Source organism: Sapajus apella, unplaced genomic scaffold (assembly GCF_009761245.1).
Source record: "Sapajus apella isolate SASKATOON/1434 unplaced genomic scaffold, GSC_monkey_1.0 scaffold91, whole genome shotgun sequence".
Taxonomy (NCBI): Eukaryota; Metazoa; Chordata; class Mammalia; order Primates; family Cebidae; genus Sapajus; species Sapajus apella.
In genome coordinates, this window is record NW_022437031.1 from 3,145,753 (window position 1) to 3,165,576 (window position 19,824).

Sequence of the window (19,824 nt, forward strand, 5' to 3'; positions counted from 1 at the left end):
ACTCTATTGCCCAGGCTGGAGTGCAGTGACATGATGTTGGCTCACTGTAACCTCTATGTCCAGGGCTTATACCATTCTCCTACTTCAACATTCCAAGTAGCTGGTACTACAGGCATGTGCCACCACACCCAGCTAATTTATGTATTTTTAGCAGAGATGGGGTTTCCGTATGTTGCCCAGGTTGATCTCAAATTCCTGAGTTGAAGCAATCCATCCACCTTAGCTTCCCAAAGTGCAGGGAATACAGGCATGGGTCATTGCACCTTGCCTTTTAAAATTTCTATTTTAGGTTTGAAGGTACATGTGAAGGTATGTTACATAGGTAAACTCATGTCACGGGGCAGGGTTTGTTGTGCAGATTGTTATCACTCAGGTATTAAACCCAGTACTCAATAGTTATTTTTCTGCTCCTCTCTCTCCTCCCACTCTCCTCCCTCATGTAGACCCCAGTTTCTGTTGTCCCCTTCTTTGTGTTCATGGCTTCTTTGTGTTCCAGTGCATGTGGTTGATATATACCACATTTTCTTTATCCAAAGACTGGAACCAACCCAAACCCCCATCAATGTTTGACTGGATAAAGAAAATGTGGCACATATACACCATGGAATACTATGCATCCATAAAATGAATGAGATCTTGTCTTTTTCAGGAACATGGATGGAGCTGGAGGCTACTATCCTTAGCCAACTAACAGAGGAACAGAAAACCAAATACCACATGTCTCACTTATAAGTGGAAGCTAAATGATGAGAACTCATGAACACAAAGAAGTAGGTTGATTCTATGTCTTTGCTATTATCAGTAGTGTTGTAGTGGTTATTCACTTGCATATGTCTTTATGGTAGAATAAGTTATATTACTCTGGGTATATACCCAGAAATGGGATTGCTGGGTTAATGGTAGTTATGCTATTACCTCTTTGAGGAATTGTCATACTGTTTTCCACAACAGTTGAACTAATTTATAATTCCATCAAAAGTGTATAAGGATTCTTTTTTGTCCACAACCTTGCCAGCATCTGTTACTTTCTAACTTTTTAACAATGGCCATGCTGACTCGTGTGAGATAGTAAATCACTGTGGTTTTGATTTGTATTTCCCTAATGATCAATGATGCTGAGCTTTTTTTTCTTCATATGTTTGTTGGCTGCTTGTGTGCTTCCTTTCAAAAGTGTCCTTGTTTTTTGCCCACTTTTTAATGAGGTTGTTTTGTTCATGTAAATTTGGTTAAGCTCTTTATAGATGTTGGATATTACACCTTTGTTAGATTCATAGTTTGCAAAAATTTTCTACCATTATGTGTGTTGCCTGTTTTCTGTATTGATAGTTTATTTTGCTGTGTAGAAGCTCTTAAGTTTAATTCAAGTTCACTAATTCGTTTTTTCTGCTTGTTAAATTCTGCTATTAAATGACTTCAATACATTCCTCAGTATACTAATTGCATTTTTTAGCTCCAACATTTTTTCTTGCTTCTTTTTTTTATTATTTCAATCTCTTTGTTAAATGTATCGGATAGAATTCTGAATTCCTTCTCTGTGTTATCTTGAATTTCTTTGTGTTTCCTCAACAGAGACATTTTGAATTATCTGTTTGAAAAGTTACATATTTCTGATTTTGATTAGTCACTGGTGCTTTATATATTCCACATATTTTCCTAAATGGTTGTGACGCTGGCAGATATTCTTCAGTGTCTAGGCATTGAAGAGTTAAGTATTTATTACAGTCTTCACTGTCTGGGCTTATGTGTACCCATCCTTCTTGAGAAGGCTTTTGAAATATTTGCAAAGAATTGGTCACTGTGACCTAAGCTGTATCTGCTTTAGTGGGCAATCCAAGCCCATTAATGCTATAGTTCTTGCAGACTCACTGAGGTACTGCCTTGACTGTCTTGGACAAAACCTGTGAGAATTATCTGAATTGCCAGACAGATTCTTGTTCTCTTCTCTTTCTTCCAAACAAACAGTGTATTTATCTCTCTGTTCTGAGCCATCTAAAGCTGAGGGTGGAGCGACACAAGCACCTCTGTGGTCACCAGCACTGTGACTGCTCTAGATCACACCTGAAGACAGTACAGCACTGTGCCTCACTCAAGTCCTGTTGTAACCACTTCCTGGCTACTGCCTATGTTTGCTCAAGACCTTAGGGCTCTACAACCAGCAGGTGGCACCTGTTACCTTTCCTTCAGGATGGTTAGGACTGCTAGGCTCTAGGAGTGTCCAGAAGTGCCATCCTAAAGCTAGGCACTACAGAAAAAAAAAAAAAAAAAAAAAAAAAAACCTTAGAATCTACCTAGTGTTCTATTGCACTGCAGCTCACCTGGCACTCATACCATAAGAGGCAGTCCTTCCCATTCTTCCCTCCTGTTTCCAAAGGCAGAGGAGCCTCCCCCAGTAGCCACCACCATCCCAGAGCATGAGGAGTACTGCCAGAATCCTAAAGGTTCAAGGGCTCTTAAGTCAGCTTGTGGTGAATGTTGCCTCACCTGGGACTCACCCTTTATGGCAATGGGCTCCCTTGGGGTCTGGCACATGTCCAGAATGCTGTCCAAGAGCCAAGGTCTGAATCACATTCTCCAAAAGCCCACTTAGTTCTCTACTACCCTGTCTGAGCTGGTACCTAAAGAGTAAAACAAAATATCCTTTACTTTTCTCTCTGCTTTTCTCAAGCAGAAGGAGTTTTGCCCCATAGCCACCACAGCTGGGAATGTGCTGAGTCTCAACTGAAGCCAGGAAGTCTTAGAATCTTACATAAGGCCCATGGCCTACTACGAGGGTATTGCTGTTTGTTATTTGGGGCCGAAGGTCTTTTTGGTCAGCAGGTGATGAGTCCTCCCAGGACTGGATCCTTCTGTTTAAGGCAGTGGGTTCCCTTTTGGCCCAGCATATGTCTTGAAAAGTTTTCTGGTAGCTAGAGTCTGGAAAGGGAGCAACATGACTCTGAATGTTGCCCCAAACTACTGTGGTTGAGCTGGAATCTAAGATGCAATATAAAGTCATCTTTACTCTTCTTCCTTCTCTCCTAAAGTGAAGGAAAGGGGTCTTTTTTGCAGCCATAACCTGAAGTATTTGGGGAAGGTGGCACAAGTCCCCCTTAACAGTCCCAGCTGACATCTGCACATTTGAGAAAACAGCCACCTAGTCTAGTCTTCTCAGGCTGGCTACAGTAAGGTAAATAACTTTTTCAGTCAGCCTGTCTAGAAATTCTGGGTGGGCTGGCTGGTGGAGTCCACAGAAGGGCCTGTTGCTGGAATCCTCACTATGGCTGACCTGGTGCCTATGTCAGTAGTGATGGGCCTGACACCTGGTTCCACAGCAACTGACTTCATGCCTGGGTCCACAAGTGTGGAACTGTGGTCTGGGTCTGAATTTTTAACCTAGTGCCTGGGGTCTTGGGCACTGACCTTATGCTAGGATCGGTCTGGATCCTGGATCTTCAGGGGCTGGCCTGGAGATTGGGGCTCTTATAGGCTGGACTAACCTAGTGCTGGAGTAGGCCTAGAGCTTGGAACCATGGGGCTCAGTGCAGAGACTGGGTCCACAGAGCCTGGCCTGTCTCTGAGGTAGGCCTAAATCCTGTGGCCATGAGGGATGGCCTGGTATTATAGTTCATAAAAGCTGGTGTGTCTTTCTGGGGTCCATAGTGAAGTTGTGTGTCCACTTTACTCTTCTTCTTTCACAGGGAGGATATCTCTCTCTACAGAGTGCTGTATGGGCTTGGGGGAAGGGCAAAGTGGATAGTGTGAAACTGTCTTTCCTACATTATTCCAGTACCCATTTTTTATTTCTATGCTCTGTCTAGGTGCTGTAAACTTTCATCAGGATTCCTTAGCTTTTGTGGAAGTTTTTTCATGCATGGATGTGAGACAGCCAGGTGGGAAGGACACCGTGGCAGTGCCTCCAACTGGCTTGTACACTGGGAGGAGTGCACACTGGGGCAGAGCCACAGAAGTTTGTGCCCTTTGCAGTGGGGAGGAGCCTGACCCCTCCTCTTCCTGTATGGAATCTGGGATTCAAGCTGCAAGGCAGGAAACACACTAGCAGGAACTCTGGCCTTGTGGAGAATACTGTTCCCCCTTTTTTTTCACTTCACCCAATAAAACCCTGCCTTCCTCACTCTTCAAATAGTCTGTGAGCCTAAATTTTCATGGCCATGAAACAAGAACCTATCTTTAGCTCAAGTGAGGAAAATCTTGCAATAGATGATTGTTGAAAAAGTTTCTGTGAGGAAAGAAGCACTGAAAACACCTATTTGGTCATCTTGTTGACTTCACTCCCTTATTTTTTACTTTCTAAGTGAGGAATCTGAGAGTATTTGAGTAGGCCACTCTTACAGCAACATAGGAGAAGATAATTTGTAAGCTCTTAACCTGGAAGATCGAGGTGTTTTTTTTTTTTTTTTTTTTTTTCATGTGAACTGGAAACTCCAGGGTTTGACTCAAGATAAAATTGAAGGTCCACAGGAAGTCAAACAGCTTCTATCTTTTTATTTATCCCTATTCCACCTTACTAACTCTTAGAGAGCCAGGAAGGCTCTGCATTAGTTGGAAAAGAAAGTACTATAGAATCCTCAGGAGAGTTCTATCCAGAGGGCTAAATTCAATATTACTTTTTTTTTTTTTGCCAAACCAATAAAAATCAGGTATTCTGAGGGTAGTCCCAGATTGGAGAGATGTCACAAACTGACCTAACTAGCCTTTCCCATAATTCTCATTTCAAAACTTCAGGTTTTGTTTGATTGAACTGAAACAGAACTTATTTTCTTGTTTTTGTCTTTAACAAACAAATGTATTGACATGTACATTCAGAAAAGTGCACAGTGCATAGATCATAAATGTGAAGCTCAGTAAATTTTCACAAAGCAAACAAACCTATATTAGCAGCAGTCATATCAAGAAACAGGATGCTTTCAGCATTTCCAGAACCCTGGAAGCCCTTCTTGTGTGCCCTTCTAATCAATACCCCCCATAATTTTTCATTGCATTGTTTTCCTTTTTGTCCTTATTGAATTTTAATAGTTCTTTGGATATTCTAGATACAACTCTATTATCAGATATATGATTTGTCAAAGTTTTCTCTATTTTGTGGGTTTCACTTCTTGATGGTGTCCTTTGAAGCACAGAATGTTTAATTTTGATGAAGTTCACTGTACCTATTATTTTCTTTTGTCTTTTGTGCTTTGTCATATGTAAGAAATGACTGACTGATGCAAAGCCATGAAAATGTAAGCCCATATTTTCTTCTAATGGTTTTATAGTTTTATTTCATATGTTTAGGTCTTTGATTTATTTTGGGTTAATTTTTGCATATGGTGTTGATTAATGGTTGTTATTAGTTATTTTGCATATGAATGTCTCGTTGTCTCAGCAACCTTCATTGTAAAGATGATCCTTTCCTCACTGAATTTTCTTGGCTCTTAATAGAAAATCAACTAGAGAGATAGATAGTAGGTGGATAGATAGATAGATAGGAAGGGAGTTTAGTCCATTTTTGCCTGGTGCAGCCCTTTTGCCATGTGAGGATACAGCATTCCTCCCCTCCGGAGTCTACAGCAACAAAGCACCATCTTGCAAGCAGAGATTCATCTCTCACCAGACACCAAACTTGCCAGTGCTTTAATTTCAAAATTACAGCCTCCAGAACTTTGAGACATAAATTTCTGTTCTTGTAGATTACCCAGTCATAGGTATTTTCTTATAGCAGCACAAGTGAACTAAAACAAATCCATAGGTCAATTTTGGGAAGTTTTATCTTCTTAAAATATTAAATATTGTGATTAGCATGGGATGTTTTTCTGTTTATTTAGGTCTTCTTTAATTTTTCAACAATTTTGTTGTTTCAGGGTGTAAGTTTTGTACTCCTTTTGTTAAATTAATTCTTAAGTTTTCAGTAATACTGTAAGTGGAATTTTTAAAATTTTATTTTGCACTTGTTTACTGCTATTCAATCTCCCTCCATCTCATTCTGCCTCCTTGATGTTGGGTGACGTTGGCACTACCCTGGTGAGGGAATCAATCAAGTACTACTTGCTTCCTTCAGGCAGAATTGGAACATCAGCTTCCTGCTGGGCCCTACTGACAGCACTAAATGAGAGAATCCCAGTTCTTCTGCCCCTACCAAGTGGGAGATGGAAGACCAGTCTCCTGCTCAGGAGGTAAGAGGATTAGCCTCCTGCTTGGCCCTGCTGTATCATCTGCTTCTTTGGAGCTGGTAATGGGGGTGCAGTGGGCTGGAATATCAACTGGAAGTGAGACTGTGTATTTTTCATTGATTTTTGACTAAAGTGGGGTGGGAATTGCCAGAAATATTTCCTTTTGTTAGACTATTCTTTCCCCAGGTCTTTGAATATGGGAAACAGACTTTTCTTGTAACATTTCTTTGTCTGCTCATTGATAGTTCTAGGTAAGAGGCTTTTGGAGGGGCTTGTTTAGGATATGTGGGGACAATCAGCAAGCCCAGGAAACTCTCCACCTTATCATTTCTCAAGTTCCAAGGTCCTGGCAGCCTGCCTTCTTCTTTTTGTCTTTCAGAGCCTTCCTATGCTTGTTGGTTATGTCCAACATTTTTTAGTTGTAAGTAAGAGGACCCAGGAGAAATAGGTTACTCAATCTTTGCAGAATTGGAAGTTATCTTTACCATTTTATAAGAAAAACTGTTTCATTGCATTCTTATTGGTAGGCATCATGTCCTGAAAGGAAAATGAAAAATCAGTTTAACTAAAATTCTTCATCTTGTCATTAACTCCTAGAACTTCTGGGCTAAAGGGGGTCTTACATAATCTAGTCTCACTTTCTCATTCTACAGTAGAAAAAACAATGTTAAAAAGAAATTTACAAGAAAAAAAAAAAACCATCAAAGGGTGGGTAAATGACATGAACAGACACTTCTCAAAAGAAGACATTTATGCAGCCAACAAACATGAAAAAAAGCTCATCATCACTGGTCATTACAGAAATGCAAATCAAAACCACATTGAAATACCGTATCATGCCAGTTAGAATGGTGATCATTAGAAAATCAGGAGACAACAGATGTTGGAGAGGATGTGGAGAAATAGGAATGCTTTTACACTTTTGGTGGGAGTGTAAATTAGTTCAACCATTTTGGAAGACAGTGTGGCAATTCCTCAAGGATCTAGAACTAGAAATACCATTTGACCAAGCAAACTCATTATCAGGAATATACCCAAAAGCGTATAAACATTCGATTATAAATACACGTGCACACACATGTTTATTGTGGCGCTGTTCACAATAGCATAGACTTGGAACAAATCCAAATGCCCATCAATTATAGACTGGATAAAGAAAACGTGGCACAAATACTCCATGGAATGCTATGCAGCCATAAAAAAGGATGAGTTCATGTCTTTTGCAGGGACATGGACGAAGCTGGAAACTATCATTCTCAGCAAACTGACACAAGAACAGGAAACCAAACACTGAATGTTCTCACTCATAGATGGGTGTTGAACAATGAGGACACATGGGCACAGGGAGGGGAATGTCATACACTGGGGCTTGTGGGCAGGTGGGGGTGTTAGGGGAGGGATAACAGGGGATGAGGGGATTGGGGAGGGCTAACATTAGGAGAAATACCTAATGTAGATGATGGGGGAATGGATGCAGCAAACCACCATGGCATGTCTATACCTATGTAACAAATCTGCACATTCTGCACATGTACCCCAGAACTTAAAGTATAATAAAAAATAAAATAAATACTTGCTGATATAAAATAATTGCAATGATTCAGAATCAGAAAAGCAGAATAATAGCTTTCTTTGCCTAAAACATAGCAGTCAGAACTCTTGGTCAAAATTATGGAGACGTCACAGATAATTCTAGCTTACATTTGGCATTTAGAGAAATTATTTTATATACATATATATATATATATATAACTGACAAATCATAGTTATTTGCATTTATGGGGAACCATGTGATGTTTTCATATATGTGTACAATAAGGCATAATAAAATCAAGCTAATTAACATATCCATCACCATGCTTACCTTTTTTTTTATAGTTAGATATTTGAAATTTACTCTTAGTTATTTTTAATTATATATAACACATTATTATTGACTGTTGTAACCTTATGGTTCAATAGATCTCAACACCTCTTCCACTTGTCTATATAAAACTTTGTAGTCTTTGAATAATAGCTCCCCAGTCTTTCTACCCCACCTCAGCCTCTGGTAGCCATCGTTCTCCTTTTTGCTTCTGTGAGTTCAACTTTATTAGATTCCTCATAAGCGAGATTATGCCGTATTTGTTTTTCTGAGCCTGATTTATTTCACTTAGCAAAATATCTTACAGATTAATCTATGTTGTCACAAATGACAGGATCCCACCCCCCGCTTTTTTTTTTTTTTTTTTTTTTTTTTTTTTTAGTTGGATTTTCTCTCTTGTTACCCAGGCTGGAGTGCAATGGCGCGATCTCAGCACACCGCAACTTCCGCCTCCTGAGTTCAGGCAATTCTCCTGCCTCAGCCTCCTGAGTAGCTGGGATTACAGGCACACGCCACCATGCCCAGCAGATTTTTTGTATTTTTAGTAGAGACGGTGTTTCGCCATGTTGACCAGGATGGTCTCGATCTCTTGACCTCGTGATCCACCCGCCTCGGCCTCCCAAAGTGCTGGGGTTACAGGCGTGAGCCACCGCCACCCCCCTTTTAAAAGCTGTTTAGTATTCCATTGTGTATATATACTACATTTTCAATTTTTTTTTTTTTTGAGACAGAGTCTTACTCTGTTGCGAGGCGCCAGGCTAGAGTGCAGTGGCATGATCTCAGCTCACTACAACATCCACCTGTCAGGTTCAAGCAATTCTTCTGCCTCAACCTCCCAAGTAGCTGGGACTATAGGTGCTCGCCACCATGCCCAGCTAAGTTTTGTACTTTAGTAGAGACGGGGTTTCACCATGTTGGCCAGGATGGTCTCAATCTCTTGACTTTGTGATCCACCTGCCTCAGCCTTCCTAAGTGCTGGGATTACAGGCGTGAGCCACTGCACCTGGCTTTTTCTTTTTTTTTTTGAATGGAGTCTCACACTGTCACCTAGGCTGGTATGCAGTGGCACGATCGCGTCTCACTGCAACCTGTGCCTCCTAGTTAAAATGATTCTCTTGCCCCAGACTCCTGAGTAGCTAGGATTACAGGCTCCCACCACCACCTCCCACTATTTTTTGTTGTTGTTGTGTTTTTAGTAGATTCGGGGTTTCATTGTGTTTGCCACACTGGTCTCATAGTCCTGACCTTGTGATCCACCTACCTCGGCTTTCCAAAATGCTGGGATTGCAGGCATGAGTCACTGCACCCATCCTATACCACATTTTCTTTATCCACTCATCCACTGATGAATAATCAAGTTTCTTTTTTTTTCATATCTTGTCTACTGTGGGAAATGATGCAACAACCATGAGAATGCAGATATCCCTTCCACATACTGCTTTCAGTTATTTTGTGTATATACCCAGAAGTGGTATTACTAAGTCATATGATACTTCCATTTTTAGTTTTTTGAGGAACTGCTGTATGGTTTTTCATAATGGCTCTATTAATTTACATTCCCATCAAGAGTGTATAAGAATTTCCTTTCTCTGTATCCTCTCCAATTCTTATCTTTTGTCTTTTTGATAAAAACTATTCTAACAGTTGTGAGAGAATATCTCTTTGTGGTTTTGATTTCGATTTCCTTAATCATTATTGATTTTATGGATATTTTTTCACATACTTATTGGTGATTGGTAGGTCTTCTTTGGAGACATGCCTGTTTACATCACTTTTAAAAGTTTTATTTGTTTTCTTGCTGTTGAGTTGTTGAGCTTTTTATGTATTTTAGTTATTAACCTTTTATCAAATGTATGGTTTGCAACTATTTTCTCCCATTCTGGAAATAATCTTTGTTAATTGTTTCCTTTGCTGTGCAGAGGCTTTTAGTTTGATGCCATTCCATTTGTCTATTTTTGCTGTTGCTGTCTGTGCTTTTAGGGTCATATCCAAAAATTTATTTCCCAGACAAGTATTGTGAAGGCTTTTTTCTATATTTTACTCTAGTAGTTTTACAGTTTTGGGTCTTATATCTAAGTATTTAATTCATTTTGCGTTGATTTTTGTATATGGTATAACGGTCTAATTTCATTCTTCTTTATGTGAATATCTACTTTTTCCAACACCATTTATTGAAGAGACTGTTCTTTCCCCCACTGTGTGTTCTTGGCACCTTTTTGAAGTTAGTTGATGGTGAATACATGCATTTACTTTTGTGTTCTATATCTATTCCACTAGTTTATGTGCCTGTTTTTATGCCAGTACTGTGCTATTTTGATTGCAATCACTTCATAATATATTTGGAAATTAGTGTGATGCGTTCACATTTTTTCTTTCTGTAAAGATTGTTTTGTTTATTCAGGGTTTCCGATTTTTTTTTCATTTCTTTAAAAAATGAAATTGGAATTTCAATAAGAATTGCATTGAGTCTGTAGATCATTTTGAGTAATACAGTTTCACAATATTAACTGAATGATATAGAAGAAATAAATCCCTAGACAGACACAACCTATCAAGGCTGAATCATGAAAGAAATAGAAAATCTGATCAAAGGAAATGGAATCAATAATAAAATGTTTTCCACCAAGGAAATGCCCAGAACCAGACAGCTTCATTGCTAAATTCTACCAAACATTTAAAGAATAATTAATATCAGTTATTCTCAAATGCTTTCAAAAAGTTAAAATAAAGGTAAGACTTTTATACTCATTATAAGAGGCTAGCATTACTCTGCTATCAAAGCCAGACAGGAACATTACAGGAAAAGAAATTATTAGGCCAATATTCCTAATGAACATAGATGCAAAAATCCTCAACAAAGTACTAGCAAAGTGAATTCAGGAACGCATGAAAAATAATCATTTCATAATCAAACAGGCTTTATCTTAGAGTTACAAAGATGATTCAACAAATATCAGTCAATAAAAACAATAAACAACATTGAAAAAATGAAGAATAAAAATCATATGATCATCCAACACAAAGAAAAATTGAGAAACTCCAATACCCTCTCATGGTAAACTCTTTCAACAGATTATTATAGAGGGAATATACCTCAACACAAGAAAGGCCTTATGTGACAAACCTGTAGATAACGTGATTCACAATAGTAAAAAGTTGAAATATTTTCTTAAGGAACCGGCAGCAATCCTTGCTGTTCTGCAGCTCCGAAGGATGATTCCCAAGCAAGCAGAATCTGGAGTGGACCTCCAGCGTTCCTGCAGCAGAGGAGCATGACTGTTAAAAGGAAAACTTAAAAACTAAAAGAAATAGCTTCAACATCAACACAAAGGATGTCCACTCATATACCCCATCCAAAAGTCACCAATTTCAAAGACAAAAGGTAAATAAATCCACAAAGATGGGGAGAAACAAGCGAAAAAAGGATAAATACACCAAACACCAGAATGCTTCCCCTTCTCCAAGGGATCACAACTCCTCATCAGCAAGGAAACAAAACTGGATGGAGAATGAGTTTGACAAATTGACAGAAGCATGTTTCAGAAGGTGGATAATAACAAACTTCTCTGAGCTAAATGAACATGTTCTAACCCAATACAAGGAAACTAAGAAGCTTGAAAAACAATTAAACTTAAATGCCAACTAGAATAACCAGCTTAGAGAAGAACATAAACTTGATGGAGCTGAAAAACACAGCCTGAGAACTTCACAAAGCATACAAAAGCCTCAATAGCTAAATCGATCAAGGAGAAGAAAGGATATTAGACATTGAATATCAACTCAATGAAAGGAAATGAGAAGGCAAGATTAGAGAAAAAAGAGTGAAAAGAAGTGAACAAAGCCTCCAAGAAATATGGGATTGTGTGAAAAGAGCAAATCTACATTTGATAGGTGTACCTGATTATGATGGGAAAAATCAATCCAAGCTGGAAAACACTCTTCAGGATATTATCCACGAGAACTTCCCCAAACGAGCAAGGGAGACCAACATTCAAATACAGGAAATACAGAGAACACCCTAAAGATATTCCTCAAGAAGAGCAACCCCAAGGCACATAATCGTCACATTCACCATGGATGAAATGAAGGAAAACATGCTAATGGCAGCCAGAGAGAAAAGTCAGGTTACCCCCAAAGTAATGCCTATCAGGTGCACAGCAAATCTCTTGGCAGAAACCCTACAAGTCATAAGAGAGTGGGGACCAATATTCAACATCCTTAAATAAAAGAAATTTCAACCCAGAATTGCATATCCAGCCAAATTAAGCTTCATAAGTGAAGAAGAAATAAAATCCTTTGTGGACAAGCAATTGCTGAGAGATTTTGTCATGACCAGGCCTGCCTTACTAGAGCTCCTGAAAGAAGCACTAAACATGGAAAGGAACAACCAGTACCAATCACTGCAAAAACGTATCAAACGGTAAAGAGCATCAAAGCAATGAAGAAACTGCATCAACTAATGGGCAAAACAAACAGCTAGTATCAAAATGGCAGGATCAAATACACACATAACAATATTAACATTAAATGTAAATGGGCTAAATGCCCCAATCAAAAGACAAAGACTGGCAATTTGGATAAAAAGTCAAGACCCATTTGTTGTATTCAACAGACCAAACTCACATGCAAAAACACAGATAGTCCCAAAATGAACGAATGGAGGAAGATTTACCAAGCAAATGGAGAGAGAAAAAAAAAGTAGAGGTTGCAATCCTAGTCTCTGACAAAACGAACTTTAAACTAACAAAGATCAAAAGAGACAAATAAGGGTATTATAAATGGTAAACAGATCAATGCAACAAGAAGAGCAAAGTACTCTAAATATCTATGCACCCAATACAGAAGCACCCAGATACATAAAGCTAGTTCTTAACGACCTACACAGAGACTTAGTCTCCGACACAATAGTAGTGGGAGACCTTAACACCCCACTGTCAATATTAGACAGATTAACAAGACAGAAAATTAACAAGGATATCCAGGACTTGAATGCAAATCTGGACCAAGCAGACCTAATAGACACCTACAGAATTCTCCATCCCAAATCCACAGAATATACATTCTTCTCAGTACCACATCACACTTACTCAAAATTGACCACATAATTGGAAGTAAATCACTCCTCAGCAAATGCAAAAGAATGGAAATCATAACAACCAGTCTCACAGACCACAGTGCAATCAAGTTAGAACTCAGGATTAAGAAACTCACTCAAAACCACACAACTCCATGGAAACTGACCAGCCTGCTGCTGAATGACTACTGGATAAATAATGAAATGAAGGCAGAAAAAAAGATGCTATTTGAAACCAATGAAAATGAAGACACAATGTACCAGAATCTCTGGGACACATTTAAAGCATTTTCTAGAGGGAAATGTATAGTACTAAATGCCCACATAAGAAGTGAGGAAAGATCTAAAATCAACACCCTATCATTGCTATTAAAAAACCAGAGGAGAGACATCAAACATATTCAAAAGCTAGTGGAAGACAATAAATAAGATCAGAGCAGAACTGAAGGAGATAGAAACACAAAAAGCCCTCCAAAATAATCAATAAATCCAGGAGCTGGTGTTTTGAAAAGATTAACAAAATAGATGGACCACTGGCCAGACTAATAAAAAAGAAAAGAAAGAAGAGTCGAATAGATGCAATAAAAAATAATAAAGGGGAGATCACCACTGATTCCTCAGGAATACAAACTACCACCAGAGATTACTACAAACAACCCTATGCACATAAACCAGCAAATCTAGAAGGAATGGATAAATTCCTGGACACTTACACCCTGTCAAGTCTAAACCAGAAAGAAGTAGAATCCATGAATAAACCAATACCAAGGTCTGAAGTTGAGGCAGCAATTAATAGCCTACCAACCAAAAAAATTCCGTGTCCAGGTGGCTTCGCAACCGTATTCTACCAGACAAACAAAGAGGAGCTGTTACCATTACTTCTGAAACTATTCCAAATAATACAAAAAGAGAGAATCCTCTCTAACTCATTTTATGAGACCAGCGTCATCCTGATACCAAAACCTGGCAGAGACACAACTAAAAAAGAAAATTTCAGGCAAATATTCATGATGAACATAAATGCAAAAGTATTTAATAAAATACTGGCAAACTGATTGCAACAGGACATCAAAAAACTTATCCATCACCAACAAGTAGGCTTTGTCACGAGGATGCAAGGCAGGTTCAACATATGCAAATCTATAAACGTAATACATCACATAAACAGAACAAAAGGCAAAAACCACATGATTATCTCAATAGATGCAGAGAAATTCTTTGACAAAATTCAACAGCTCTTTATGCTAAAAACTCTAAATAAACTAGGTATTGATGGAAGGTATCTCAAAATAATAAAAACTATTTATGACAAGCCCACAGCCAATATCATATTAAATGGACAAAAACTGGAAGCATTCCCTTTGAAAACTGGCACTATACAAGGGTACCCTCTCTTACCATTCCTATTCAACATAGTATTGGAAGTTTTAACCAGAGCAATCAGGCAAGAAATAGAAATAAAGGGTATTCAATTAGAAAAAGAGGAAGTCAAACTGTCTCTATTTGCAGATAACATGATTGTATATTTAGAAGACCCAATCGTCTCAGTTTAAAATCTCTTTAAGACAATAGGCAACTTTGGCAGAGTCTCAGGATGCAAAATAAAAATGCAAAAATCGCAAACATTCCTATACACCAATAACAGACAGAGAGCCAAGACAAGAGCAAACTCCTATTTGCAATTGCCACAACAAGAATAAAATACCTAGGAATACAACTAACAAAGGATGTGAAGGACCTCTTCAAGGAGAACTACAAACCACTGCTCAAGGAAATAAGAGAGTATTACAAACAGCTGGAAAAACGTTCCATGCTCATGGTTAGGAAGAATCAATATCATAAAAATTACTATACTGCCCAAGGTAATTTATAGATTTAGTGCTATCCCAATCAAGCTACCATTGACCTTCTTCACAGAACTGGAAAAAAAAATCTTAAACTTCATATGATACCATAAAAGAGCCTGCATAGCCAAGACAATCCTAAGCAAAAAGCACAAAATCGTGCTACCTGACTTCGAAGTATACTACAAGACTACAGTAATCAAGAGCATGGTACTGGTACCAAAGCAGAGATATAGACCAATGGAACAGAACAGACCCCTCGGAAGTAATGCCACACATCTACAACCATCTGATCTTTGACAAACCTGTCAAAAACAAGCAATGGGGAAAGGATTCCCTATCTAATAAATGGTGTTGGGAAAACTGGCTAGCAGTGTGCAAAAAGCTGAAACTGGACCCCTTCCTTACACCTTATTAAAAAATTAACTCCAGATGGATTAAAGATTTAACCATAAGATCTAACACCATAAAAACCCTAGAAGAAAACCTAGGCAATACCATTCAAGATATAGGCATCGGCAATGACTTCATGACTAAACCACCAAAGCAATGGCAACAAAAACCAACATAGACAAACAGGATCTAATTAAATTTAAGAGCTTCTGCACAGCAAAAGAAACAAGCATTAGAGTGAACTGACAACCAACAGAGTGGGAAAAAATTTTTGCAAGATGCCCATTTGACAAAGGGCTGCTATCCAGAATCTACAAAGAACTAAAACAAATTTCCAAGAAAGAAACAAACAACCCCATTAAAAAGTGGGCAAAGGATATGAACAGACACTTTTCAAAAGAAGACATTTACACTGCCAACAAACATGAAAAAATGCTCATCATCACTGGTCATTAGAGAAATGCAAATCAAAACTACATTGGGATCACATCTCATACCAGTTAGAATGATTATCATTAAAAAATCTGGAGACAACAGATGCTGGAGAGAATGTGGAGAAATAGGAACACTTTTATGCTGTTGGTGAGAATGTAAATTACTTTGACGATTGTGGGAGACAGTGTGATGTTTCCTAAAGGATCTAGAAATAGAAATACCATTTGACCCAGCAATCCCATTACTGAATTATAAATTGTTCTATTATAAAGACTCATGCACACAAATGTTCATTGTGGCACTGTTTAAAATAGCCACAATGTAATGGCTTTGGGGAAGCGAGGCTAATTTCACCTGTAAACAAACCCCACAGAAAGACCACCCACCCAGCAACCTGACTGAATCCAAGGCAACCCAGCAATGCCTCTACAGGCCAAAAAAGATATAGCTCCAACTGCAACAGAAGGGACGTCCACTCAGAGATTTCTCCCGAAATCACCAACTTCAAAGATCAAAGGAGATAAATCCATGAAGATGGGAAAAAACCAGGGCAGAAACGATGAAACTTTCAAAGACCAGAACACCTCTCCCCTTTCCAGGGATCACAATTCCTCACCATGAAGGGAAGAAAACAAGACAGAAAATGAGTGTGACGAATTGACAGAAGTAGGCTTCAGAAGGTGGATAATAACAAGCTTCTCTGAGTTAAAAGACCATGTTCTAACCCAAAGCAAAGAAACTGAGAACTTTGAAAAAAGGTTAGATGAAATGCTAACTAGAATAACCAGCTTAGAGAAGAATGTATATGACTTGATGGAGCTGAAAAACACAGCATGAGAACTTTACGAGGCATGCACAAGTTTCAACAGCCCAATCGATCAAGCAGAAGAAATATCATAGATAGAAGATCAAATCAGTGAAATAAAATGAGAAGGCAAGATTAGATTTTAAAAAAAAGGGTGAAAATAAATGAATAAAGCCTATGGGGACTATGGGATTATGTGAAAAGACCTAATCTGTGCTTGATCAGTGTACCTGAATGTGACGGGGTGAATGAATTCAAGTTGGAAAACACTCTTCAGGATATTATCCAAGAGAATTTCCCCAACCTAACCAGGCAGGCCAACATTCAAATCCAGGAAATACAGAGAACACCACAAAGATATTCCCAAGGCCCATAATCGTCAGATTCACCAGGGTTGAAATGAAGGAAAAAAATCCTAGGGGCAACCAGAGAGAAAGGTCGAGTCACCCACAAAATAAAGACTATGAGACTCACAGGGATCTCTAGGCAGAAACTCTACAGGCTAAAAGGGAGTGAGGGCCAATATTCAACATCCTTAAAGAAAAGAAATTTCAACCCAGAATTTCATATGTAGCCAAACTAAGCTTCATAAGTGAGGGAGAAATAAAATCCTTTACAGTCAAGCAATTGCTGAGAGATTTCATCACTACATGACCTGCCTTACAAGAGCTCCTGAAGGAACTACTAAACGTGGAAAGGAAGAACCAGTACCAGCCACTGCAAAAACATACCAAATAGTAAAGAACAACACAATGAAGAAACCACATCAACTAATGGGCAAAACAACCAGAGAGTAACAAAATGGCAGGATCAAATTCAAACATAACAATATTAATGTTGAATGTAAATGGCCTAAATGCCCCAATCAAAATACACAGACTGGCAAACTGGATAAAAAGTCAAGACCCAACGGTGTGCTATATTCAGGAGACACATCCCACATGCAAAGACTCACACAGACTCAAAATAAAGGGATGGAAGAAGATATGGAGAGAAAAAAAAATGCAGGGGTAGCAATCCTAGCCTCTGATAAAATGGACTTTAAACCAACAAAGATCAAAAGAGACAAAGAAGGGCATTACATAATGGTAGAAGGATCAGTGAAACAAGAAGAGCTAACTATCTTAAACATATATGAACCCAGTGCAGGAGCACCCAGGTACATAAAGCAAGTTCTTAACGGCTTACAAAGAGACAAGACTCCCACACAATAATTGTGGGAGACTTTAACACTCCATTAACAATATTGGACAGATCAACAAGACAGAAAGTCAACAAGGATATCCAGGACTTGAATGCAGATCTGGATCAAGCAGACCTAATAGACATTTACAGAACTCTCCACCCCAAATCCACAGAATACACATTCTTCTCAGCACCACATCACACTTACTCTAAAATTGACCATATAATTTGAAATAAATCACTCCTCAGCAAATGCAAAAGAACAGAAATCGTAACAGTCTCTCAGACCACAGCACAATCGAATTAGAACTCAGGATTAAGAAAAGCACTCAAAACTGCACAATCACATGGAAATTGAACATCTTGCTCCTGAATGATGAATGGTTAAACAATGAAATGAAGGCAGAAATAAAATGTTCTTCAAAAACAAAGAGAATGAAGGCACAATGTACCAGAATCTCTGGGACAAATTTAAAGCAGTGTCTAAAGGGAAATTTATAGCAATAAATGCCCATATGAGAAAAAGGAAAGATTTAAAATCAACACCCTATCATCAAAATGAAAAGAGATAGAGGAGCAAGATCAAAGAAACTCAAAATTAAGCAGAAGACAGGAAATAACTAAGATCAGAGTAGATAGAACTGACGGATATAGAGGCACAAAAAACCCTTCAAAAAAATCAATAAATCCAGGAGTTGGGTTTCTGAAAAGATCAACAAAATAGACCACTAGCTAGACTAATAAAAAAGAAAAGAGAGAAATATCGAATAGATTCAATAAAAAATAATAAAAGGGAGATCACCACCAACTCCTCAGAATACAAACTACCATCAGATATTACTACAAACAGCTCTATGCACATAAACTAGTAAATCTGGAAGAAATGGTTAAATTCCTGGATACCTGCACACTCCAAAGACTAAACCAGGAAGAAGTTGAAACCCTGAATAGACCAATACCAAGGTCTGAAGTTGAGGCAGCAATTAATAGCCTACCAATAAAATAAAGTCCAGGTCCAGACGGGTTCACAGCTGAATTCTACCAGATACACAAAGAGGAGCTGGTACCATTCCTGTTGAAACTATTCCAAACAATACAAAAAGAAGGAATCCTCCCTAACTCTTTCTATAAGACCAATATCATCCTGACACCAAAACCTGGTAGAGACACAACTAAAAAAGAAAACTACAGACCAGTATCCAGGATGAACATTGACGCCAAAATCTTCAATAAAATACTGGCAAATCGAATCTAACAACACATAAAAAAGCTTATCCACCATGATCAAGTAGACTTCATCCTGAGAATGCAAGGCTGGTTCAACATATGCAAATCTACAAACATAATCCACCACATAAACAGAACCAAAGACAAAAACCACATGATTATCTCAATAGATGCAGAGAAGGCCTTTGACAAAATTCAACAGCCCCTTATGCTAAAAATTCTCAATAAACTAGGTATCAATGGAATGTATCTCAAAATAATAAAAGTTATTTATGACAAACCCATAGCCAATACCATACTGAATAGGTAAAAACTAGAAGCATTCCCTTTAAAAACTGGCACTAGACAAGGATGCCCTCTCTCACCACTCCTATTCAATATTGTGTTGGATAGTTCTAGCCAGGGTAATTAGGCAAGAAAAAGAAATTGAGGGCATTCAATTAGGAAATGAAGCCAAATTGTCCCTATTTGCAGATAATATGATTATATATTTAGAAGACCCCATCATCTCAGCCCGAAACCTCCTTAAGCTGATAGGCAACTTTGGCAAAGTCTCAGGACACAAAATCAATGTGCAGAAATTGCAAGCATTCCTATACACCAACAGCAGACAAACAGAAAGCCAAATCATGAGCAAACTCCCATTTATAATTGCTACAAAGAGAATAAAATACGTAGGAATACAACCAACAAAGGATGTAAGATCTCTTCAAGGAGAACTACAAACCACTGCTCAAGGAAATAAGAGAGGACGCATACAGATGGAAAAACTTTCCATGCTCATGGTTAGGAAGAATCAATAATGTGGAAAATAAAAATAATAAAAGAAAAAACTATTTTACACATAGCAA